Genomic DNA, 27,112 nt, shown 5'->3' on the forward strand with positions numbered 1-27,112 from the left:
ATCTATTCTAAGATTGAATGTAGGTCCTCTAAAGGATGCCTACTAGCTAAAGTAATGGATGAAGAGGAGGAAACGGAAAAGAATTGGAAAAGGGCAAAGAAGGAGAAGAAAGACTAGAACCTTGCTTAGCTTTAGATTTATTAGATTCTTAATTTTTATTTAGAGTTGATTTATTTCAGCCTTATTTGAATTCCATTAACAATGTAATTTTATTTTATTAATGAAATTTCAGCTTTCAATTAAATGGGTTACTTTAAATTTATTTTATTAAAGCAATGAAAAACCGAAAAAATTAATTTTCCATAAATTCTTCGAGTACGGAAGTCGAAAATTTTTCGAAAAACACCGAAGTTTGCCCGGATTTTATTATCGAGCTGGCGATAGTAATTGTAGATTGGCGCCAACTATTAAGGTCTAGCGCTAGGCGCCAATACCGTCGGCTGGCGCTAATGGCCTATTGCTGGCGCCAGGTTCTGCTCTCGCCAGTTGCTTTTCCGACTTTTGTTGACTTCTAGTCGATTTTGGAACGCGGAGATGTCGAAATAATAAAGTGGCCGCACCCGTAATGAGTTGCCTATGTATCCTTTCATAAGGAATCAGGCCGAACGTAGCTCTTTTGAGTGTCCTACTCAAGTAATTATGGGTAGTATTTTTTAAGTTGGTCAAGATTGGTCATGTTTGAGAATTCATTGCCATCCATATCAGTTAATTTTGCTGCACCACCTGACAGGATTGTTTTGACAATGTAGGGGCCAGACCAATTAGGTCTAAACTTTCCCCTTGGATCTAAAACATTTTTCATTAACGCTTTTAATACCAAATCTCCTATTTTGATATTTCTTGTCTTGACCTTCTTATTAAAATGTCTAGCCATACGAGTTTGATAACACTGAGTGTGATGTAGAGCTTCTAGTCGTTTTTCATCGAGTAGGATAAATTCTTCATATCGTGCCCTAGTCCATTTGACTTCATCGAGTTTACTCTCCAGCGTAATACGTAGAGATGGTATTTCTAGTTCTACAGGTTGTACAGCATCTATTCCATATACCAAGGAAAATGGTGTATTTCCTGTTGACGTACGGATTGACGTGCGATAACCCCACAATGCAAAGTGAAGCTTGTCAGGCCAATCCTTATAATTTTCTGTCATTTTCTCGATGATAGTCTTTAAATTCTTATTAGCTGCCTCGACTGCTCCGTTTGCTTGAGGTCTATAAGGGGACGAATGATGATGTTGGATACCATATTTATGTAGCAATTCTTCACATTCGGTTTGAAAGTGAGTTTCATTGTCACTTATCATTTCATGTGGGACTCCATATCGACAAATGATATTCCTCTCGATAAAAAGTGCTACATGTTTTGCGGTAAGTTTAGCATATGATTGCGCTTCAACCCACTTCGTAAAGTAATCAATTGCTACTAGAATAAATTCATGGCCTCCTGTCCCTAGAGGAGTGATCTTGCCAATTATGTCAATTCCCCATGTAGAGAATGGCCAAGGTGACGTGTAGGTGTAGAGCAAAGATGGAGGAACGTGTTGTAAATTGGCATAAATTTGACACTTAGGGCATCTTTTCACATATTGATGGCAGTCTCTATTCATGGTAGTCCAATAATACCCTTCTCTCATTATTTTTTGGACTAACATTTTGCCACTTATATGAGTTCCACAGATTCCTTCGTGGACCATTCTCATTATTCTTTGTGCATCCACCTTCCCTACACATAGGAGAGCTCGACCTTTAGGTACCCTTTTATGTAGCTCGTTGTCTATGAGTACATATTGAGAAGCCAAAAGTCTCAAGGCTCGTTTCGCTCTTTTGTCAGCATGAGAGGGGTATTCTCCATTGGTGACATAGTTGAGAATGTCTGTGTACCATGGTTCTTCTTCTTGTTCTTCATCTTCATCTTGGACTGGGTTGTCGTCTTCTATAGCCTGTATATATGCTGGTTTGTGCCTTTTTTCAATAGTTAGAGGCATTTGCTCAATATCCGTGGGAATTCTAACCATTGATGCTAATATTGCCAAGGCATCAGCAAATTGGTTTTCTTCTCTAGGTAGATATGTGTATTCCACCTTCTCTAACTGATCGATAAGAGTTTCCAGATAAGTTTGGTAAGGGGCTAGGCTTTCGCTCCTTACTTTCCACCTTTTAGATATTTGATTGATGATTAGAGAGGAATCTCCGAATATCCTTAACTTCTTTACTCCCAACGCCAGAGCTGTTTCAAGGCCTACCACACATGCTTCATATTCAGCAGCATTGTTGGAAACGTCGAAATCAAGATTTATTGAGATTGGGACATGATCTTCCTTAGGTGATACTAGTAGCACTCCGACACCACATCCCTTTTGGTTTGAAGCTCCGTCGAAATACAAGGTCCGAGTATCATCTTCGGTGACCATCAAATCTTCATCTGAAAATTCATTGTCCTGTATTGGTGTCGAGTCTTCTATTGGGAAATCTGCCAGAAAGTCTGACACCATAAATCCTTTAATAGCTTTTTTGTGGCATAAACCGCACATCGAACTGGGCTAAGTTGACTATCCATCTTGAAATACGTCCATTGAGCGTTGATTTCTCGAACAAGTATTTGAGTGGATCTAATCGAGATACCACGAAAACGGTATGCACCAACATGTAATGTCTCAACTTAGTTGTGGCCCACACCAAAGCGAGGCACAATTTCTCGAGTGGTGTATAGCGTGTTTCGTATTCGAGCATCTTCTTACTTAAGTAATAGATTGCATTCTCTTTGTTTTCTACCTCTTGTGCTAGCATGGCTCCCATTGTCTCCTTGGTAACCGTCAAATATAACCTTAGAGGTATTTCGGGAAGTGATGGCGCTAATACGGGAGGATTTGCGAGATAGGCTTTGATCCGGTCAAAGGCTTTTTGACATTCATCATCCCATATTACTGGTACATTCTTGAACTTTTTGAAGATTGGTTCACATATCGTTGTCAATTTTGATATGAACCTACTTATGTATTGCAAACGGCCAATGAATCCTCGAATCTGTTTCTCGGTCTTGGGCGGTGGCATTGACATGATTGCTTTAATCTTGGTCGGATCTATCTCTATTCCTCTAGAGCTTATGACGTACCCCAAGAGCTTGCCTGAGGTGACTCCAAAAGCACATTTTGATGGATTCAACCTCATATTGTATTTTCTTAACCTTTCGAAAAATTTCCTTAAGGCTACTTGATGGCCTGGACGGTCCTTTGATTTCACAATCATGTCGTCGACATATACTTCAACTTCTTTGTGCATCATGTCATGAAGCAAGGCAGTTGCTGCACGTTGGTAAGTAGCACCTGCGTTTTTCAACCCAAATGGCATTACCGTATAACAGTAAGTGCCCCATGGTGTGATGAAGGTTGTTTTTTCCATGTCTTCTTCTGCCATGAGAATCTGATTGTACCCTGCATATCCGTCCATGAATGAGAGAAACGCGTGATTTCCCGTGTTGTCTACCAGAATATCGATGTGTGGTAGAGGGAAGTCGTCCTTCGGACTTGCCTTATTTAGATCTCGATAGTCGACACACATCCTTACCCTTTCGTCTTTCTTTGGAACTGGGACGACTTTGGCGACCCATTCGGGGTATTTGGATACCTTGATGAAACCTGCAGTTATTTGTTTTTGAACTTCTTCTTTTATTTTAAGTGCTACGTCGGGTTCATTCGACGCAACTTTTGTTTTACAGGTTTCATTCCTGGGATTAATGGTATCGTGAGTTGAGCTATTTCTCTGTTAATGCCTGGCATATCTTCATATGACCAAGCAAATACATCGATAAATTCTTTAAGCAAGTTAATTAAATCGGTTCTTTCTTGTTTATTCAATGTTAGTCCGATTTTAACTTCTCTTTTATGAGTTGAATCATTTGAGATGTCAACTGTTTCAGTCTCTTCAATTACTGGTGTTTTCTTTTCAAGTGTTTCAATTGCTTTAATAATTTCTTTATCTTTTTCATCGTTAGCTAAGCAATGTTCGTCATCTTGGGTTAGGGAAGAACACGAGAAGTAAGGAGAATGAGAGATATTATTATACTCTGAGATCATTACATCAAAGAGTGATATGTCTTCAGGGACTGGGTCACTAACTACCCTAGGAGAAGAAAAAGGAAGGGGAGGCATTATAGCTAAAGACTTAGAAGATTCTACAGGGAAAGACTCTGACTCAGACTCAGACTCTAACTCTGACGATTCTTCAAACATCGGCCCTTGCCCTGTCGTGATCGATATCTTCCTACCACTCGGAGTAGTCACCTTGATAGTCTTGCGCCACCCTTGCAGCGATCCTTCGGCTGGAGTAATTAGCTTTGAGGGGTCGAAGTTTTCACTTTGTAGGACCGTTTGAATGAGTGAAGAGTTGTCTTCCTCATAAACTGAACATTAAGCGTAAGGGGGTACTGATCCATTGGAATTGCTTTCTTTTGAATGCGAGCGTCCCTACGTGCTTTCAATTTGTCCTGGGCTCGCTTGAGATCTTTCCGAGTCGGTTCGAAACCAAGTCCGAAAGTATCTAGTTTAGGGAGGCCAGGTGACTCTATCGATTTTGCTATCCCCTTCTTCTTTCCTAAGATCATCCCAGGGAAGTGTCCTTGTTTCTTCAGCATAGTGTTGATAATCATGTTGGAATGGGGGTTGTGGCAAAGAGATGTCCTTTCATCCTCTTGGATTAAGGAGACTTCTTCGTTAAAGCCCCATAGGTCTTCATCATCTTCGTCGTGCTCTACGTTAATGATTGGATTTTCTGTTGATTTGATCCTCATTGGCGAAGCATCAATAGTGATGGGGATTCCTCCAACTATGGCTTTCACTTGTTGGTGGAGAGATGAAGGGACGGCCTTTAGATCATGGAGCCAAGGGCGTCCTAACAATAGGTTGAATGAGGCTTTGATGTCCACCACTTGAAAAGTAGTAGCATGTTCTATTGCTCCTGCCGTCACATTTAGGGTTATTTTGCCGAGAGCTTGACGTCGAGTATTATCGTAAGCTCTAATTCCTTGTGTGGACGGAGTTAAATCCTCATCTCTTATACCAAGCATCCTTGCAGTCCTAAGTGGACAAACATTAATAGCCGATCCATTGTCTACAAGAGTCATGGGAACATTCATTCTTTTGCAGACTACCGTAAGGTTTAACGCTTTGTAGTGCTTGTCGCCTTCCGGGGGTAAATCTTTATCAAAGAAGGTAATTAGATTAATCGGACTAGGGAGGTCACTCGTGAGGAAGTTAGCTAGTCCCTCAGGAGTGGTGTCAGAATCTATCCCGATTTTATCCAAGGCATTCATCACAGCTAACCTATGTTCTCGAGATGTTGCCAGAAGCTTCCATACATTCATCTCAACTTTTGTCTTCTTGAATTGTTTAACGATGTCATTGTCTTCGATGATAGGTATGGGAACTTGTTGTACAGTAGGCATAGGTTGTATTGAAACGGGAGGTTGTATTCTCCTGGATCTTGTGAGGACGTCTATTGATGAATCTTCTTCAGCCCAAATGTCGTCCGTGGTGTATGATACAGAAGGTGAAGGTCCTAATATGTCTTTTAGATAGACATCTTCTTCATCACTGTCCCATACTCCATTAACATTTATGTCCTCTTCTTGTTGAACTTGGACTAATTCCTTTCTATCGATCATTTTCTGCACCAAATCCTTGAACTTGAGGCAGTTTTCTAGGGTATGTCCTCCTGACTGATGGTATTGACAGTAATATCTATCTTTCCTTTTTAATGATTCAAATGGTCTCGACTCGAGAGGTTTGACCTTGCCATTCTCGGAGAGCATTTCAAACATTTGTGTATACGGGATCCCAATTAGAGTATAAACTTTATTGCTCTTCTTGGGTCTTTCGGTGACTTGTAAGGGAAAGTGTTTTGCCTCATAAGTTGTTTTTACTGGTGTGAATTCTCTCTTAAGTTCATCCATAATTTTGAGAGTTTCACGTAACAGTTGCGATGTCTCCCTCATATACAGTGTGAGCACTCGTATCTCTACCTCATTTGCTGGTTCTGGAAGATTATCTTTGACATCAAAAAAGATATCTTCTTCTTCCTCTTCGACATTGGTTGCTTTGACAGGCTTAATGAGAGATGAGGGGTCAACTTCGCTTTCTTCATCAGAGATAGCCAAAGTATGAGCCAGAGGTGCATTGTCAATACTCGGCTTCTTACTGGCAGGGGGCAACGGTAGCTTGTTACTGTCAATTAGGTCTTGAATAGCTTCCTTGAGCTTCCAACAGCTTTCAGTAGAATGGCCCCTACCTTGATGATATTTGCAATGTGCATTGGGGTTCCAGTTAGGCGACCTCTTCTCAACTGGTGGATCTCCAAATGGTCCAATGGGAGTTATAAGACCTTTTACATTTAGTCGATCAAACGCGGTGTCATAACTCATGCCAATAGGAGTGAAGTTTCTCCTTGTAGGCGTCGCTCGAAGTGCGCCTACGTTAAAAGCATGTGGTGAATATGCTTGGCACTCATAGGAAGTGGGAATCGACATTACGATTAGGGACAACGATTAGGGACAAATAAAGTAGGGAGCCGCCAACAAGTTTTTAAGGAACTTGTAAACCGTTCACGGATCATAAAAAGGCAACCACGATAAGGGACAACGATAGGCAACAACGATTGACCCGTGAAGGTTACACCCCATTCATAATCCATGAGATTACTAACTCCATATGGTTCGGAACCACGAAAGGAGGATCGGGGATGATGGTACGAAGTGAGTCATGGAGTCACATTCGCCCGTATTGGCCTCTACTCGATTCTTATAGTGAAAAGTGATTCCTGCGATCTCAAAGGCATACAAACAAAATATTCAATTTGCTCCAAACTATTATTAAGCTAAATTGGTTGAATATTAATGCAACATATAATTCTAAAATATTGTGATCACTTGATTAAACAACAAGATTAAAAGGAACCTAAACCGGTTGTCCAAATTATCTTATTAGGCGTGATTTTCAATTACATATTCCCTTTAACATGCAATATGGTGATCATAAATATAATATAATCAATATCAACATAAAAACAAATTTAATCATAATTCCAACAACATAAAAATCGTTAGAAAAACAATAATAATAAAAAGAGCATGATCCTTACTTTGAATCTGTTTGTTTGCAACTACAAAATAATAAACGAGTTAGTAACTTCAAGGAAATAACAAAACAATAACTAGATTAAATTAAATAAAATAAAGTTGATTTTGGGGCCAAACCCTCAAATGATTCTACCTTTCACGCCTTGGTTTAAGGACAGAACCTCGAGTAAAATATGGACTCCTTTGAGTGCTTGAAGAAGGAATTTTGAAGTGAAAAGGGTAGGCTAGTGTTTAGGTTAATAGCATAGAAGAGAGAAAAAATAAGAATAATCGAATTCTCGTTGCCCCGTACATCAGAAATGAGGGGGTATTTATAGGGAAATGTGCTGAGAGAGCACACGGAACCCTAAAATGATAAAAACCCTAAAAAAGTATCCCGTGACACGGTCAGACTGTACCGTGACACGGTTAGACTGTACCGTCAGACGGTATAAGTTCCCGTGACACGGTCAGTTTTAGAGTGACGCGGGAAATTTTTAGAAAACGGAACGGAAAACGCGTTAAGGGTTTACGCGGAAAGGACACGGAACTTCCCGTGTCACGGCAGACCTCCCGTGTCACGGGAAGCCCCACCGTCAAACGGGAAGATTTCCCGTGACACGGTCAGGATGTACCATGACACGGTCAGGATGTACCGTGACACGGTCAATTCCAGTCCATTTTTCCGTCTAAATTCATTTTTAACCCTAATTTCTTTCGGCTTTTTAAGTGCCGATTGATAATTTCGGGCTTTTTTTCTGACTTTTATTATTCGGGCTAAAATAATAAAATAAAAATAAATAAAATATTTGGGCCAAAAATAATAATAAAATAATAAAATAAAAAGGTTTGGGCTTAAAATTAATTAACAAGTTTGGGCTAAAATTAAAACTATGCTTTTACCAAACACCAAGACTGATCCATGGATCTTTCAAAAATATGGATTTAATAAAACACGACTTTTTAAGCACTCTCGGGATTAAATACTAAACCCGACCAATAGTGGCGGTAAAAGGTTATTTATCATCGGGTTTGGTTTTGGGGAGACATTTTTAGGTGTCTACAGAAGCCCCCACTTTGACTGAGTTTGTAGAAACGTCAGTTTCGAAAACGATAGTCAAAGTAGTCGATAGGGACGGAGAATGATTTGAGACGTTCTGCGATCCTAAATCATTCTGTATACGCCGATACCTGCAAAAAATGTTAATTCCACAGATAAAAGAGTATAGGGATAGAACACTTATCTGACACCAGTGTGTCGGTGACAAACGAGTTTGGTATTTTCCTATGCTTGAAGGAATCTACCGAGTGACATTGGTTGAAATGCTTTCCATGCTTGAGGAAAGCCGACTGATGAGTTTGGTACCTTTCTAAGCCTGAATAAAGCTACCGGATAATACTTTCCATGCCCGAGGAAAGTCGACGAACGAATTTGGTGTCATTCTATGCTTGAAGAATTCCACCGATAATGCCTTCCATACTTGAGGAAAGCCGACAAAGGAATTTTGTGGTTTTCTATACTTGAAGAAAAATCCACTGATGATGCTTTCCATACCTGAGGAAAGTCGATTTGGCGGTTTTCTATACTTGAAGAAAAATCCACCGATAACGCTTTCCAAGCCTGAGGAAAGCCGACTTGGCGGTTTTCTATACTTGAAGAAAAATCCACCGATAACGCTTTCCAAGCCTGAGGAAAGCCGACTTGGCGGTTTTCTATACTTGAAGAAAAATCCACCGGATAATACTTTCCATGCTTGAGGAAAGTAGAAAGATGATGAGATTGCAAGTCTTTGTGTATCGAGAACCTTGCGTTATGAAATGATGGTGGTCCGCTTGTCCCCGGACGTGGGCTGTAGATGGTCCGCTTGTCCCCGGACGTGGGCTATAGATGGTCCGCTTGTCCCCGGACGTGGGCTGTAAATGGTCTGTTTGTCCCCGGACGTGGGCTGTAGATAAGACCTGCAAAAATAAATTTTCCAATGGACTCGTATACACTGTGATTAGCTTGACCACTAACTTGACCAAGTTTGACTTGATGTGACATGACATGTGTATGACTTGTGAGTGTGTGTGTGTGTGTGTGTGTGTGTGTGTGTGTGTGTGTGTGTGTATGTGTGTGTGCAGACACAAGCAAACGAAGATGCAAAAGCAAAAATTTTCCGTCAATTTTTGTCATGAGTGGAGGGTACCTACTTTCTCCCGAAAAAGAAAGATGTAAAAACTGAACTTTTATTTTCGAACTTCCTTCGATGAAAACTTTGGAAAAAGTTTTTTTTTTTTTTTTTGAACTTCCCCGAAATAAAATAATGAAAAGGGAGAGAAGTTTTGAACTTCTTCCTTGAGCAAGACGAAATGATTCGTATGGATTGAATTGTTTGTTCTGAAAATAATGTATGCATGATGCATGTTCTTAGGCCAGGAGGCTAAGGACAATTACATCATGTGACACGATAGATGAATGAACTTAAGTCATGGAGCTAAGCATCATATATGGTGTAAAGAAGCGATTTTGAACGTCACTTAGGTGTGGAAGCTAAGCACGTATAGGGATTATTGCATAATGAACGTTGCTTAGGTCAAGGAGCTAAGCACGATACGCTTTCTATGATTAAAAATAATTGATATATAAATGTTTCTTAGCACATTATGCGAAACAATGAACATTGCTTAGGTCAGGAAGCTAAGCAAGTATGCAATGTTTCTTCTACTGAATGTTGTCTTTAAATATGATGAAGCATGCACAGTGTTGAAACAAGATTTCATGATAAAGGACTCTTAAAGGGAAGGATGATTGATATGGATATGGATGTGTGAGTGAAGTGTGTGAATGTGATACTAAGGCTGGCTGCAAGGGTTATAGCGATGGAAAGAGATGTGAGAAGAGTTAAAGATGATGACTCTTCAGGCTGGGTAAGCTAATGTGATTTGGGTTCAAGCCCCCAAGTCTAGCTCTAAATGGGTAGGGATAAGCATTGGATATTCTTTGACTCGATCATGCATGGATATGAATATGAATGTGGCCGCACCTCAATGTGAGGTTGCCTACGTATCCGTTAGGAATCAGGCCGAACGTAGCTCTAACCGAACTTTGCGCAAGTGTATGTACACCTCAAAGAGGTCTTTCAAGGGTTGTAATGTGGTTAAGTTGATGGTTTAAGGAAGAAAGGGGTAAAAGGCTCAAGACCCGAGAGAATCCCCAAGATGTGTAATTTTGAACTTGAAAATTTTGAATTTTGCAAGTTTATTTTCAACACATTTTTTTGCTTTGAACTTTTTTTTTTTTTTTTTTCAATCTTTTGAATCAATGTAGGCAATCTCAGATCATGCGGTCCATCACTCACTTAGCATTCATGTTTCTCAGGCACGGTACCGAGCACTCGATGAGAGACGCAATTTGAGACGTGTTCATATCAAAGACATTAGAACACTTGCCTTTAGACATTGTTTTATTTTTGCTTTGCTACTTTTTTTTTACTTGCTTTTTGAATGTTATACAATTACACATCTTCAAATCCCAGGGTTGAGTGAATGTGGGTTGAAGAAATGAAGGCCAGACGTTAGACGAGGCTCAAAGTGGTTGATGAAGAGCTGGATATGTGATTGAGTGGTTAATGGGGAATGACAGGGTTGCAAAGGTGCCTCAAATCATTGGTGTACCTTGTGTTTAGTTCGGTAATTTTTTTTTTTTATTTAGAATGAAAAATTCTATGATCGAGATGTAAAGGAAAATTGCTCATTTTATTAATGGAAAAGGTGAACGAAACCCATGAAACATATAAAAAAAATTCGAAGTGGAAAACCTATGCTAGACATGAATGGGGGAATGAAGAAGAATGATAAAGAAAGAAATCATGAAATCTTGCACAAAGGATCTGCATGCCTTGTATTTATTACTTCTTGCCGCCTGGAGGGACATGAAGTTTGTTTGCATCCATCAAGTCTTGAATGACGTCCTTCAAATTCCAACATTGCTCCGTAGTGTGGCCCCTTCCTTGATGGTACTTGCAATAGGCATTGGGATTCCATTTGGCGCTCCTTTCTTCAGGTTTTGGCTCTGGAAATGGTCCAATAGGCGTGATCAAGCCTTGACCGTAAAGGCGATCAAAGGCCGCATCATAAGTCATTCCTAAATGAGTGTAAGTTCTTTTCTTCTTGGGCAATGGAGTATCAAGGGCTAACACTTCATTGATATCAACTTGGCTTATATTGTTGGTAGTATTTTCGTGCTTAGAAGACGAAGAAGAAGGATGGTCGTTCTTCTTGTTTTTCCAAGTGTTATTATTGTTACTACCAGCAGTCTTTATTAGCTCATCCTCGATATTGATGCCGATGTCGTATACAGCTTCGAAAGTGTTCAATGGAAGAAATTTGAGATGTTCCCTATATTTATGAGTCAGATTTTGAATAAAGAGGCGAACCATCTCTCTTTCTTTGGGAGGATCTACCAAGAGTGAAGCTGTTTCTCTCCACCTGTTCAGGTAAGCGGTGAAACCTTCATTCTCTTTCTGTTTGAGAATGGAGAGTTCACGTTCAGAAGTTTTAGTTTGAATGTTACACTTGTAACGATTCATGAAACTGTCAGTGACATCTTGCCAAGTCGCAGTACGCTTGGCATCTAGGGAATAGAACCATTGTTGGCAAGCATGTTCTAAGGAGAGAGGGAACACCGTAGGGAAGAGTGTTACGTCCAATCCCTTAAGAGCCATGGTTGCAGAGAACGCCTTCAAATGGAATATTGGATTGTCAGTAGGCTTGAACTTTGGAATATCAGCAGTGGAGAACTTTTCAGGGAGTCTATCCTTCACATCCAAAGGAGTGAGAGGCCGTTCCACATAAGTGAAATCCTCAGAAATCTTACTCATTTGTTCCTTCAGTTTGTCAAAGGTGGAAACAGTGACCTTGTTTTGTTCCATGGTAGTGACCCTAGTGGTAAGGGTTTTCATCATGGAAGACAGTGCCTCAATGGATTTGTTGATGTTCTCAATGTCTTCTTTAGTGGCCATTGAAAGGTGATGAGTAACGGAGATGACAAAGTTCTCTTTGAACGCCTATTAGATCTGAGAGATTGTTGCGGTAATGGCTCGAATCGTATTGATCTATCTCTGTTCCTTGAACAAGTACTGTGAAATAAAACAATTCACTTAATTGTTTGACTCATTGCTCAAGATAGGAAAGGAAGGAAAAAATAGACATTTGAAAACAGGTGAGAAAACTCCACTCATTTTTTTTTATTGTGACGAAAAAAGGGTGCATGAACCTAATATACGATCATAAACGACCTGGTGCACGACTCGAGTCGGAACATAAAGAAAGTGTGTGGACTATACTTGACTCGTGAGTGATCAAGTGATGTTATAAGACTCGTGGTATGATCGTATGGCTAGACATGTGAACAATAACCAAAATGACTAACGCGAGGACCAAATTAATACGGAAGGCTAAACTGACGCTGTTTTTTTTTTTTTTTCTTTTTTTTTTTTGAAAAGGGGTGACGTGGCACGGGACACTTCTCCCGTCAGTCGGGATAAATTCCCGTGTCACGGTCAAATTTTTTTTTTTTTTTTTTTTTTGAAAAGGGGTGACGTGGCACGGGACATTTCTCCCGTCAGACGGGATAAGTTCCCGTGACACGGTCAAAATTCCTTTTTTTTTTTTTTTTTTTTTTTGAAAAGGGCTGACGTGGCACGGGACACTTCTCCCGTCAGACGGGATAAGTTCCCGTGTCACGGTCAAAATTTTAATTTTTTTTTTTTTTTTTGAAAAGGGGTGACGTGGCACGGGACACTTCTCCCGTCAGACGGGATAAGTTCCCGTGTCACGGTCAAAAATTTATTTATTTATTTTTTTTTTTTTTGAAAAGGGGTGACGTGGCACGGGACACTTCTCCCGGCAGACGGGATAAGTTCCCGTGTCACGGTCAATTTTTTTTTTTTTTTTTTTTTTTTTTTTTTTTGTTTTAAAAAAAAAAATAATAATAATTTTGAAACGTTGCTTGTTTATTTTTAAAGGGAGGATACCATCCGACTTTAAAAAAGAGACATAAAAACAAGACTTTCCCTAAAATACGGTCAAAAAAGTGGTGCACGACTTAAAGCAAAAAAGTGTGTAAACACGACATGTGAGTGATTAAGTGAGGTTATAGACACGTGTTTTGACCGTATAACTAGACACGACTCAATACTGGACACAAAAATCGAGAAAAAAGACTGACGGGACACTTTCCTGGGCACCGTGTCACGGTACAGACTGGCGTGACACGGTTAAGGCTTACCGTCAGACGGTAGCCTTTACCGTGTCACGGCACTGTTCACCGTGACACGGCAGAAAATGCCGTGACACGGTGCGCAGTTCCAGGTCAGTTTTGTGATTTTTTTCAGATTTTAATTGATTTTAAGTCCGTACTAATTACTATGTGAGAATAAAAACCCTCGGTCATGGGTCAAACAAAAAGAGCAAACACATTAGGGTTAGCACCGAACAAACACATAGCATTTAGGCACGATGATGCAAAAAAAGTTCGCAACCTAAAGTCAAGATCTATGTTCAACTATTGGTCAAGCTTTGGGTGTCAAAAGGGTACCATGGTTAAGAGTTTGGACGCGTTAGCAAGGCAGCCTCCCTTGAGGGTGTATGCCAACGGGCGGCTCCGCGAGTTCGTGATGAAATCGAACTCGACTCCATGGTTTGGGTGAATTTAATGACTCGGATGAACCCTTATTGCCACGAGCGTTTTTGGGTTGATAGAGCTTAAATTCTCCGGGGCTAAGACGCATGTAGAACACATACGTTTTTTTCAGAAAAATCGAAGGAAGTCAATTGTGGGAAAAGAAAATAGGTCACCGGACTGATTTTAGGACTGCCGTGACACGGTAAAAATTCCCGTGTCACGGTACAATGTGCCGTCAGACGGTACACTGTACCGTGACACGGCAGAATTTGCCGTGACACGGCAGTCAGAAAATCTGACTGGTGCCCTGTTTGCTTTTGCGCGCAACCAAGTTATCCAATTTTTCCTACGGTACAGACCTGAATGCGACGTTAAAACGTCTATGTAGATGCAAAAATGCCAAATTAATCACAGGAATATTTTTTCAAGAATCTTTCAAGTCTCATCCACTCATCTTAATTAAATACCGATCACTCAAATCGATAAATAATTAAGAATCCTCCCCAGTGGAGTCGCCAAATTGTAGGCGTCGCTCGAAGTGCGCCTACGTTAAAAGCATGTGGTGAATATGCTTGGCACTCATAGGAAGTGGGAATCGACATTACGATTAGGGACAACGATTAGGGACAAATAAAGTAGGGAGCCGCCAACAAGTTTTTAAGGAACTTGTAAACCGTTCACGGATCATAAAAAGGCAACCACGATAAGGGACAACGATAGGCAACAACGATTGACCCGTGAAGGTTACACCCCATTCATAATCCATGAGATTACTAACTCCATATGGTTCGGAACCACGAAAGGAGGATCGGGGATGATGGTACGAAGTGAGTCATGGAGTCACATTCGCCCGTATTGGCCTCTACTCGATTCTTATAGTGAAAAGTGATTCCTGCGATCTCAAAGGCATACAAACAAAATATTCAATTTGCTCCAAACTATTATTAAGCTAAATTGGTTGAATATTAATGCAACATATAATTCTAAAATATTGTGATCACTTGATTAAACAACAAGATTAAAAGGAACCTAAACCGGTTGTCCAAATTATCTTATTAGGCGTGATTTTCAATTACATATTCCCTTTAACATGCAATATGGTGATCATAAATATAATCGAATCAATATCAACATAAAAACCAATTTAATCATAATTCCAACAACATAAAAATCGTTAGAAAAACAATAATAATAAAAAGAGCATGATCCTTACTTTGAATCTGTTTGTTTGCAACTACAAAATAATAAACGAGTTAGTAACTTCAAGGAAATAACAAAACAATAACTAGATTAAATTAAATAAAATAAAGTTGATTTTGGGGCCAAACCCTCAAATGATTCTACCTTTCACGCCTTGGTTTAAGGACAGAACCTCGAGTAAAATATGGACTCCTTTGAGTGCTTGAAGAAGGAATTTTGAAGTGAAAAGGGTAGGATAGTGTTTAGGTTAATAGCATAGAAGAGAGAAAAAATAAGAATAATCGAATTCTCGTTGCCCCGTACATCAGAAATGAGGGGGTATTTATAGGGAAATGTGCTGAGGGAGCACACGGAACCCTAAAATGATAAAAACCCTAAAAAAGTATCCCGTGACACGGTCAGACTGTACCGTGACACGGTTAGACTGTACCGTCAGACGGTACAAGTTCCCGTGACACGGTCAGTTTTAGAGTGACGCGGGAAATTTTTAGAAAACGGAACGGAAAACGCGTTAAGGGTTTACGCGGAAAGGACACGGAACTTCCCGTGTCACGGCAGACCTCCCGTGTCACGGGAAGTCCCACCGTCAAACGGGAAGATTTCCCGTGACACGGTCAGGATGTACCATGACACGGTCAGGATGTACCGTGACACGGTCAATTCCAGTCCATTTTTCCGTCTAAATTCATTTTTAACCCTAATTTCTTTCGGCTTTTTAAGTGCCGATTGATAATTTCGGGCTTTTTTTCTGACTTTTATTATTCGGGCTAAAATAATAAAATAAAAATAAATAAAATATTTGGGCCAAAAATAAATAATAAAATAATAAAATAAAAAGGTTTGGGCTTAAAATTAATTAACAAGTTTGGGCTAAAATTAAAACTATGCTTTTACCAAACACCAAGACTGATCCATGGATCTTTCAAAAATATGGATTTAATAAAACACGACTTTTTAAGCACTCTCGGGATTAAATACTAAACCCGACCAATAGTGGCGGTGAAAGGTTATTTATCATCGGGTTTGGTTTTGGGGAGACATTTTTAATGAACAGTCTCACGGACTCTTTTTCACTTGGTACCTCAATCATTTTAGCTGAGGTTTCTCTCCACTTGTTAAAGAAAGATGTGAAGCCTTCATTTTCCTTCTGTTTGAGGATTTCAAGTTCTCTATGGTCAGTTTCGACTTGAATGTTGCACTTTTACCTATCAACGAAAGCGTTTGCTATGGATTCCCAGGTAGAGGTCTTTTCTTTTTTAAGAGAAAAGAACCATTGTTGGCAAACGGTCTCGAGAGATAGCGAGAACAGAGAAGGGAAGACTTTCTTATCGATACCCTTGATACTCATTATTGTTTCAAATGCTCTTAGATGGAAGTACGGGTTGTCGATTGCCCTAAATTTTGGGATGTCGTTGGCACTGAACTTCTGCGGAAGAAGATCTTTATCCACCGAGACCCCTTGGGATGTGAGTTCTTGAAACTTGTAGTCGCTGGACAACTTGCTTAGGCTTTCTTGCATGAGGTCCATTTGTTGTTGCTTCACGGGATCCTCGATCTTAAGTGCGAGAAGCTTCAGTGTCTCAGTTACAGTAGCCAGTTGGTTCTTGAGATCATTGACTTCTTCTTGAGTTGCCATTATGACTCTTGCTTTCCTCTTGCGGGCTATAGGTTTGTCGAAAAGTTGGACTTGTACGAAGAGGTTATCTATGATTAATCGTCCTTCCTTTCTTGGCCACGCGCTGTAAATTAAGCCAATTTGTGTTTTAATTACCTGACTCGAATCAATTTGACTTTATGGTTTTTATTTTTTACATATTTTTAGGGAGTTTTTTTTTTTAAAAAAAAAGTATACATATTTTTAGGGAGCAATAATGTACATGTGTTTAGGGAACTAAGTATTATTGTTTATTGGAGGATTAATACATATTTTTAGGGAGCAATAATGTACATGTGTTTAGGGAACTAAGTATTATTGTTTATTGGAGGATTAATATCCGACTTACCCCCTAAAAAGAATGACGAAAAAACGCGCGCACACAAGACTCCCTTAATCATGGTCAAGACATGTGTATTGGTGTGTGTATTGAGTGTAAGTGACATGTTTGGACTCTTGTGTAAGACCATGGGACTTAGTGCCTAGACTCGAACATTAATTTAATTAAGCAAAGTTAATCGAGTTAAACGGAAAACTGACTAAATAGAGATTAGGTGATGACTCGACAAATAATCCGAACTGTCGACCAAGCGACAGAACTGGCGTCACAATATGGTGATTGGCGCCAGACTTTTTAGTAAATGTCTGGCGCTACACACCATAAAGTGGCGCTACAGCTCAGATTTTGGCACTAATATTGGAGCCTTGGTCTGGGAATGTTTTCGGTATTATTAGTTAACTAGGGTATGCCTAAAGTCATACTAGGTCGATTCCGATTAAAAGAAGAAAAAAAACTTTATTGACTCAAATTAATTAATTAATTAATTAATTAGGCAAAGTTCTTTAAGTCATTAATTATAAACTCAACACAAATGAACAAACGGTTAAGAGGAGCATAGAATATATATGCACAACAAATAATGCACAATTAGTCAAATAGGCACGATATGATGCAATGAGTTCGCAACCTAACCATGGCTCTAGTTCTCTAAAGTTCGGGATATGGTTTAGTCAAATAGGGTCCATGGTTAATTGTCCAGATGCACCGCGTAGAAGCCTAACCGTGAAGGGTTAACGCGTGTGGATAGGACACCGCGAGTTTTTAGAAAAAACTCACTTCCATGGTTTGGTGAATTCAACCTCTTAGATGTACCCTTTGTTGCCAGGAGCGTTCAATCAGGTAGATAGAGCATGAATTCCCAGAGGTTTATGTCCATATGTAGAACACATATGGGTTTCAGAAAAGTGAGAAAAAATTCAATCAGGAAGCAGGATCGAGCAAACAATACGAAAAACCGGTCGAAATTAGAACGCATATTTCTGGCTCGGTATTGGGGGAAATTGGCGCCAGCAAATAGAGACTGGCGCCAACTTTTAACTGTAGCGCCTGGCGCCAATACTGGTGTCTGGCGCTACGGCTAAAAGTTTGGCGCCAAGCTCTGGCCCCTGACGCTACTTCCTACATGCCTCGGCAGCTTTCTGTGCTCAATAAAATCATCCAGTTTCGCGCGGTGTTATTTCAGTCCTAGTTGTGAAAGACATTTCTCAAATTTCCTACGTGTAAAAATCCTATGTTTTTTGACTCATTACGGATGGTCTTTCCAATGAGAACCTTTTTATGCATATGCCACAATGTTAATCAAAATTACGCACATGAAATACTTAGAACTTTTCGAGTCTCATCCACTCATTCTAAATCATTGCCGAAACAAATTCAGGAATTAAAATAGAAATCCTCTCCAGTGGAGTCGCCAAAAACTGTGGGGAATAGTTTCAAGCCTTTAAAATCCCACTAGCTTGAACCCCACTGTGATCATACACTAGAGTACGGTGACGTCTAAACGGGAAGAAGATAGAACAAAAGAGTCGCCAACAAGTTTTTAAGGAACTTGTAAACCAACACGAGGTGAAGGTTACACCCCTTAACGATCCAAGAGATCGTCAACTCCATAAGGTCATGAACCAAATAAGGGTTCGGGGATGATGGTACAAATCCAACCTAAAAGAGATTGAACCTGCCCTAATAATAGGCCTCTACTTTATTCTGATCGTATTCATGTGCGCTTTCTAATTAACATACAATCAATAGGATTAACCCTAAACCTGTATAATCTATGTTGGTTGAATATTAATGCACAACTAAACTATTATTGGCGATCACTTGAATTATAATCACAATTAACCTAACAAGATTATTAATTATCTTATTAAGCGTGATTGCAAGTACCAAATTCCCTTTAAACATGCAATAAAAGGTGATCAAGCAATAAAAGCTTTTAACACGTTTTCGAAAATCTGATAAACTTACCGTTCTGGAAGATAAAATCATATAATTTCAGTCGAAAATGCTATTTGATCTTGATTAAAACTCTGAAGAGTCCTAATTGAATTAGGAATGATAAGACCCTTCTAGAATGTTCTAGAAGACTAAAACCATTACTAATTGCATTAGGAATGATAAATTATATTAGGCCCTCCCCTAGATCATTAGGCCGTACTTAAAACTCAAACCGGGCCCAGTTTAGTAAATTAGTCATGACTTCCTCAATATTCATCGGAATTGGGCTTATAATATATCGTTGGAAAGGTCTTTGCAAGCCCCATCCAACTACACATCTATTGGACCCATATCATGGACCAACCAAACTGGATTGGCTGTTTTTCTTAAAATAAAGTTTTCAAAAACAGGGAGAAGAGAAAAGAAATAAAACTTTCCGCAACACTAGACCTTTCCACACTTTCGTTTCATTTGATTATGATTCGACGTGAAAGGCACTCATCACTGGGTTTGGTTTTGGGGAGACACAAATGGGTGTCTACAGTCAGCAAGACATAATTCTTCACCATTCATAGCAAATTGAACTTGAGTAATATCCATGTTCTTCATGAAATAAAATACATGTCAAAATATTAAGCATAAAAATAAAGATTATAAAACAAATAAATCAATAAAAACACTCAAATAGTTCATAAATTTATAAAGCAAAAATCCTTATTACAACGAAAGAAATAAACTTAAATAAATCAGATCACTAGAATAAGCAAACATAAGTCTAATACTTAAAACTAACATAAAACAATATAATTTTAATTATTCCCTTCTGGGACAGTGAAGAAATCGGCAACTTCTAAATGAGTTGTACTGCCAAAATCAAAATTATTCCCTTCCGGGGAAGTAAGGAAATCACCAACATCAAATTTATTGGCATTGCCAAAATCAAAATCACCTTCACCGTCTTCAAGAACAAGGTTTGCCTCAACTTTCTTTCCTTTCTTCAATGATTCTTGGTAAAGTTCAATAAGATGCTTTGGAGTTCTACAAACCCGAGACCAATGACCTTTTCCTCCACAACGGTAACATATATTGTTATCACTTTTCTCTTTTTCATCCCTACGTTCCCACTTCTGGTGGGAATGTGAGTTTGAGAAATGACCTCCACGACCTCTACCATATCCACGTCCACGACCCCGGCCGCGCCATTGGCCACGACCACGACCTCTACCTCTACCACTACTGCTGGAATGGTCTCTGTTTTTAGTTTTTTTCCCGTTATGGGTTGTCACATTCGCTTCAGGGAATGGAGTAGAGCCAGTAGGACGTGATTCACGATTTTTCATTAATAGCTCGTTATTTTGCTCAGTCACAAGAAGACAAGATATTAATTCAGAATATTTTTTAAAACCTTTTTCTCTATATTGTGTCCGCAGGACAATATTATTAGCATGGAAAGTGGAGTATGTCTTTTCAAGCATTTCTGCATCAGTAATATTTTCTCCACATAATCTCAATTGAGAAGTTATTTTAAACATAGCTGAGTTATATTCACTAACAGATTTAAAATCTTGCAATCTCAAATTCAACCATTCATAACGAGCTCTAGGGAGTATCACTGTTTTTTGGTGGTCATACCTTTCCTTTAGATTACTCCAAAGGATTTGTGGGTCTTTCACAGTTAAATATTCATTTTTGAGCCCTTCATGGAGGTGATGGCGAAGAAAAATCATGGCTTTAGCCTTATCTTGAGGTGTTGCCTTATTAGCCTCTTTTATTGTTTCACCAAGCCCTTTAGCATCTAGGTGTATTTCAGCATCTAACACCCATGATAAATAATTATTTCCGGTAATATCAAGGGCCACAAATTCGAGCTTGGCAAGATTCGACATTTTTCACTATACAAAATAATATTAAAAGATAAGTATATATAAATAGTATCCAAAATATGTACTAAATGTTATAATCATGCATAAATAATCCTGATACAAGTCATGCATAAATATATAAGAACGAAATAGAAGATGAGAACGTTAGCATGGAGAAAAATAAGAATGGAACCTTAAATTATTTATCATGCTCTGTATTCGTTATATATGTTGATATTCCAATAAATAAGCATGCAAAATTAGATAAATGTTAAATTATAATTGTTATGGGCTATGATCATACTTACATGATAATAATAATATGGGATTCTAGAAAAATGTTTGGTAATCCTACTCAGTTGACTAGCAATGGTGCTGATAACGTGTTAAATATGGAAGAGAAAATAAAGAGAGATGAGGGAAGATTGTTACATTGTATTTCATATTCCATCTAGTACTGGATATATATAATGTACATTTTCTAGGGTTCCATCAATGGATAAGACCAAATACCCAACTCTAGAATATTCTAGATTGTACATGGGATAATAGTCATCCATATTTAGATATTATCATAACAAAATTAAGATCTACCATTCATAGAAAATAATTTAATAGGAGACAAACTTGTTAAAAATAAAATATTAAATTACTAGTATAAAAAATTTAGATTTGGCTGACAACGGCGGTAGACTGATGGAGCCGGGAATGTGGGTTTGCTCACGGAATTGGATAAAAGAGAATATAGAGTATTTGTTTTATTTTTGGGCTTTTTGGGTTTTAAATCATTACCTCCGTTTCATATTATTTGTAATGATTAGACATTCTTCTTCTCTAATTTATGGCCATGTTTGGTAATTGGCTTTTTAATGGCTTTTTTATTAGCTTTTGACTTTTAGATTTTTTAGGTGGTCAAACAGCCAAAAAATGTGTTTGGTAATTGACTTTTTAGTCAGCGAAAAAGCTGGCTTTTAAGCCAAAATGAAAAAACTGCTTTGAGTAGCTTTTTTGTCAGCTTTTTCATTGGCTTGTTGGCTCACAAATTATCTAATAAACAGCCAACAACCGACAATTAATTTACCAAACACTTTTATAAACAGCTAATTTCAAAAGCCATTATAAACAGCCAAACATTCCAGCTAGTCAAACAAGCCAAGTGAACCAGCCAACAGCCAACCGCCAACAGCCATTTGCCAAACAAGGTCTATGTCAAATCGTGGCAAATAATATGAAACAGAGGTAGAGATATGACACGTAAATCAATATTTTGTGGGTATTTTTATTAAAAAAAAAAATATTTGGAGATAGTAAAAGTCAGAGATTCAGCTTTTATGCATAAACCGAGCTTAGTAAACAATACTCCGTTGTCCAAACCATATGCAACTTTTATTAAATTTTGACAATTTTTGTAAAAGGAAAAAAAATATATATATATATATATATATTTTTTAAAAATCTGGTAGGGCACGTGCCCTACAAAGACAGACACATGCTCCCTCCACCACTGACAATAAGCCATAAATGACACTATATGAGATACTATAATTAATACATACTCTCTATTTTTTAAGTGTCTCATTATGTAAGTGAAACGAGTTTCAGAAAAAAAAATAAATAAATAAAAAAATAAAAAAAAATAAAGTACCTAATATATAAGGTTTTTTATTTTTATTTTTTTTTTATGCAAATGAAGAAATATACTACCTCCGGTCCAAAAAAACTCGCAGCTTTGGAATATTTTATATCTCGCATATAATATCCCAAAGTTGCGAGTAATTTGGACCGGAGGTAGTATAGGTGAGGTATAGCTATAAATTAAAATTTTTGTAAAAGTAAAAGAGGAAATTTGATTAAGGTACCACTAGGTATATTATGAGAAAGAGAGATATTATAAAATGATAGATAGGTCAAAAGGAAGAGGGAATCATACGGAGTACATAATATGAGTGAGGTTTACTTTTTTTAAAAAAAGGCCGCTTTTGAAAAGTGTGACACTTAAAAAAACGAAAGAAGTATTAGAAAATAATATGCCCTAACAAACCAAAAAATAAAATAAAATAAACTCAGTTCATACAATGAACCTTTAAAGTTTAGCCTTTTGGAATAACAATGTATTTTTTTGTGTGGCCGGCGCTTATAAAAACACAGAGTAACTTTTATAACATTGACACATTAACCCCAACGTGAGATTAATAATACCAATTTTTCTTATATAGAATCATAGGAAAGAGTAATTGAGATAACTATTATAGCAATCAAACGAAAGACATTTTTAACTACTTATCATCCTTTTCTTATTCCTTTTGAGAACGAAGGTTGATACGTAGGCCATCGACGAAGACTGGATCTGGAGTATAGATTACCCTTTCATTTGGGTTGGCTTTTGAAAGTCTAAATCGAGTTACTACGTTATGCAGGAATACGAGAACCTTAATTCGAGCATACTCTCTTCCACAACACATATGAGGTCCTGATCCAAAAGGTACATATACACCACGACCTTGTTTCTCTTCAAATCGTGATGGGTCGAATCTCTCTGGCTCTGGAAAATGTACTGGATCCATGTGTGTTGAATAAACTGACCAATGAACCTAGATTTCAAACAAAATAAAATCATAAGAATGACTAATTATAATTTTATGTACTAACATTGTCATAATTCGTTATTCTTTTCAAGCCAACTCATAAGAAAAAGTATAAATCAACGATACACTTTCTCCATTATATTCTAAATTAGATGACATGTTTCTTTTATTATGTTTATCAATGCGAAAATTCAATCAAATTAAAAATATCTTTAATCATACTATTTTAGATAAAGCAAAGTTTATAAATAGTGTCAAAAGTCTAATTTCAAACAGAGAAAGTATGTCATAAAATTAAGAAATTTTTTGTTAAGTTTTCCTTAGCCAAAGGGCTCATCAGATCACTTGTGCGTGGTATTCTCTTTTATGCATAATTATAAGACCCACTTGTTTGAAATGTTCACCGTTTGATAATTTTACATTCTCCACATCTCATAAATGAACAGAATAATCTCATAATTATAGAGCAGAATAACCTCATAAGTGAAATCCATGAGATTTTTTCCAAATATATCTAATCTATTAAAATTATAGAGCAACTTCAATAGTTGTAGCTAGGGACTTGCTTGCAATATTAAATAATCCTTAGATACTAGCTTGATCATTGGTGTAAGAAAATGTAATTAGCTTGGTCCGCCAAGCTAATTTGCTTGTAAAAGAACTTGTCAAAATAAAACAAATTAGAATAAATATTTTGAAATATAAAAACATAAATTAAGGAGGTGGGGTTCATTTTAAATAATAAGCTAATAGATAGTCATTGGAGCTCGAATTAGCTAAAATGACAATTAGCTTAAAAGCTTATGTGGCATGTTAAACTAATTTGACAATTAACTTGTCATTGGAGTTGCTCTATGCTCTTAATAGATTAGATATGTTTAGAGTTCTACATATATAGTATAATTTCTTATTCGGAAATGGTAACAGGTTGTGTAGAAGCGCGATATATAAAGAACATGTTTGATTTTCATACCTTCCACCCCTTTGGAACTGTGTAGCCACCGTAATGGATGTCTGTGGAAGCCTCTCTAAAGCCTCCGAGGCCGGGTGGCTTAAGTCTCATCGATTCACAAACCACATTCCACGAGTACTTCATTTTCTGAATATCCTTCCAATTTAGTAGCTCCCCTTTTTCTTTTGATTGTGCAATCTCCAATTGTTCTAACACATATCAAATGTGTGTGAGAACAACTAAATTTGGAAATAATAAATATTCTATGTAGAGTTTTAAAGTAATTAAGTTATTCTAGTTTACGGAGTGCGTCAAATTTAATAATTAATATTATGCATTTCAATAAGTGACTAGCTATATACCAAGCTAAGCTTGGTCTAGTGGTAAGGATTGTACCTTCCAACCTTACTAGTGACACTTTGAGAGTGGGGGATCTCTTACCTTTCCCCCCTCACTCGATCTTAAAGAGTTTGACCCGCAAATACCGGACCAAAAAAACCGTGAGGGTTGTGATTTTGGTCAGGATCCTTCTCCTTACCATAAATAATAATAATAATAATAATAATAATAATAATAATAATAATAATAATAATAATAATAATAATAATAATAATAATAATAATAATAATAAATAAATAAATAAATAAAGAAATAAATAAAGAAAATAATAATAAGCAACTAGCTATATGCGTATATCAAATCAAATGGTTTAAATCGATAATTGACCTCATAAAAAATTATGGACAAATGTAAAGAGGTGCCCTAGTTTCTCATGGTGAGAAACAAATTTATTTCTCATGGTAAGAAACACATGATATTTTCGTAAATAAATCAACAATTTTATTTAACTTTATTCAACTATGGAGCCTACAATAATGAAAAAATTATTGATTTATTCACGAAAATGCCTCCATAAGAAACAAATTTTGTTTTTCACCCTGAGAAAGAGGGAATTTCTCAAATGTAAATATAATTATGGACAATTATTGCATGCTCAATATTCTAGCAGTTTTATAGTGATATATGGTTGTAGACCATGTTCGTAGATAACATTCTATAAACACAATTTATAAATGTACCTTGTAAAACCTTTTCGTACACGTCAGAATATTCAGCAAGATGAGCCATTAAGAATGTAATGGTGTTGCTTGTAGTATGGAAAGCAGCAAACAAGAGTGCTACAATCTTGCCAACTAACTCCGTCTCGCTTATAACGTCATCGCCTTCAATCGATGCCCTAAGCAACCCACCTAAGAAATCAAGACTATCAACATTCATATGCTCTTTTTTTTCTAAGACATCCATTTTTCTTTGCCTAACTAATTCTACTAGCTTATCTCTTATAACTTTTGATGCTTTTACAGCATGGTTGTATGGGGTTCCGGGGAGATTGAAAGGCACTGATATGATTCCCTTGACTAAGGTATGGTAGGGCGTAGCCAATTCTTTAATTTGATCACTATCATATATGCTCAAAATTAAATTGCAAAACAAGGAAATAGTGAACTCTTTTGATAGTGGTAACACTTTTACTTGGTTAAAAGGCGCCCAATGCATCTCTAAATGCTCGCGCACCTTAGTATCCATAATTGGCACGTAATGTTGCATCGACTCCAGCCGAAGAAACTTGTGTAGTTGCTCGTTGAAGAGTTTCCATGGTGGGGAATTAGAGTCAATGTTTGTCAAAGCTAGGATATCTATAATCGTAGGTGGTAACCACGTCTTGAAATTTGACTCGTTTGAATAAATGAACTTGTTACCCGAGGCACCACAAAAAATGGCCATTTTTGCACCAGCCAACGACGTTTGGAAGATGTTAGCAGAGTACTTCTTCATTCGATCACTTATAAATTTAGCCGGATCTACCATGAAACTCAAGTTTTCTCCGAGTATTGGCCACCCGGTTTTACCCGGAGGAAGCTTTGAGCCTAGAGAGGATGTTATGATACGAAAAATAAGTATGAAGAAAATTGTTATAGCAAGGGTTAAGAAAATGATGAAAGCCATGGATGGATAGTTACGTTGTTCTGTGATGTTTTTGTTGATCTAGACTTCAAAAAAATTGATTAAAGGAGCTAGAATGAATACACGTGATAAGAGTATGTGACTACTAATTTACTAGAATTAGCTATATATATATACTCTATTCAAAAAAAAAAAAAAAAAAAAAAAAAAACTATATATATACTCTTCCGTTTTTAAATATTTGCTCCATTTCTTCATATGCGGAGTTTTAAGAGAAATTGGAAAAAAATAATAAAATATGAAGGCAGCGGAGTTGGTGGAAGAATAAAAAATTGTAAAAAGTAAAAGTACTTTAAAGAATAGGAGGAGAGAGGATATGAAATTAATAAAATATGATTTATGTTGGCTCCACTAGTATAGAGATATGAATTAATTATTGTAAAAGGTTTCCAAATACATAAATGAAGCAAGTATTTAAAAACGATCGCAAAGAAAAAGTGGAGCAAGTATGAAAAACAAAGGGAGTACAAAGTAAACTTTATATCTCACTATTAAGAGGTTGTGGAATCAAATCCTGTGAGAGATTCCGACTCGATAGGACTCCCAAACTCCTTACCAACAAATAATAACCAAACTATTGTGTAGCCCGAGCGTTGCACCGATTGCTACTTTAATTAGACCTTGTGATTATCAATCTATTATATATAAGACATTTTTGGAGAGCATTGACGAATGAAATTTTAAATTTTTTCCATGTAGGTAAAAACGACGAATAGTAATTTATTAGGATTTTAATTATTTAAGAACACTAAATTTTATCATTTTTATTTGTTACAAAACAA

General features: G+C 37.4%; 1 long non-coding RNA gene and 1 pseudogene across 1 annotated transcript; both read right to left on the reverse strand.

Moving 5' to 3' along the window:
- Positions 1-22,952: 22,952 nt before the first annotated feature.
- Positions 22,953-24,973, reverse strand: LOC145635142 (uncharacterized). The gene is made up of 2 exons (XR_014113796.1): positions 24,327-24,973; positions 22,953-23,359 (listed from the first exon to the last, which is right to left on the reverse strand). It is a non-coding gene; the product is annotated as an uncharacterized LOC145635142 (long non-coding RNA).
- A 182-nt stretch (positions 24,974-25,155) lies between these two features.
- LOC145637168 (beta-amyrin 6-beta-monooxygenase pseudogene) lies at positions 25,156-26,312 on the reverse strand (annotated as a pseudogene).
- Between the last annotated feature and the right edge of the window lie 800 nt (positions 26,313-27,112).

Source organism: Chenopodium album, chromosome 6 (assembly GCF_948465745.1).
Source record: "Chenopodium album chromosome 6, dcCheAlbu1.1, whole genome shotgun sequence".
In the NCBI taxonomy this organism is placed as follows: domain Eukaryota; kingdom Viridiplantae; phylum Streptophyta; class Magnoliopsida; order Caryophyllales; family Amaranthaceae; genus Chenopodium; species Chenopodium album.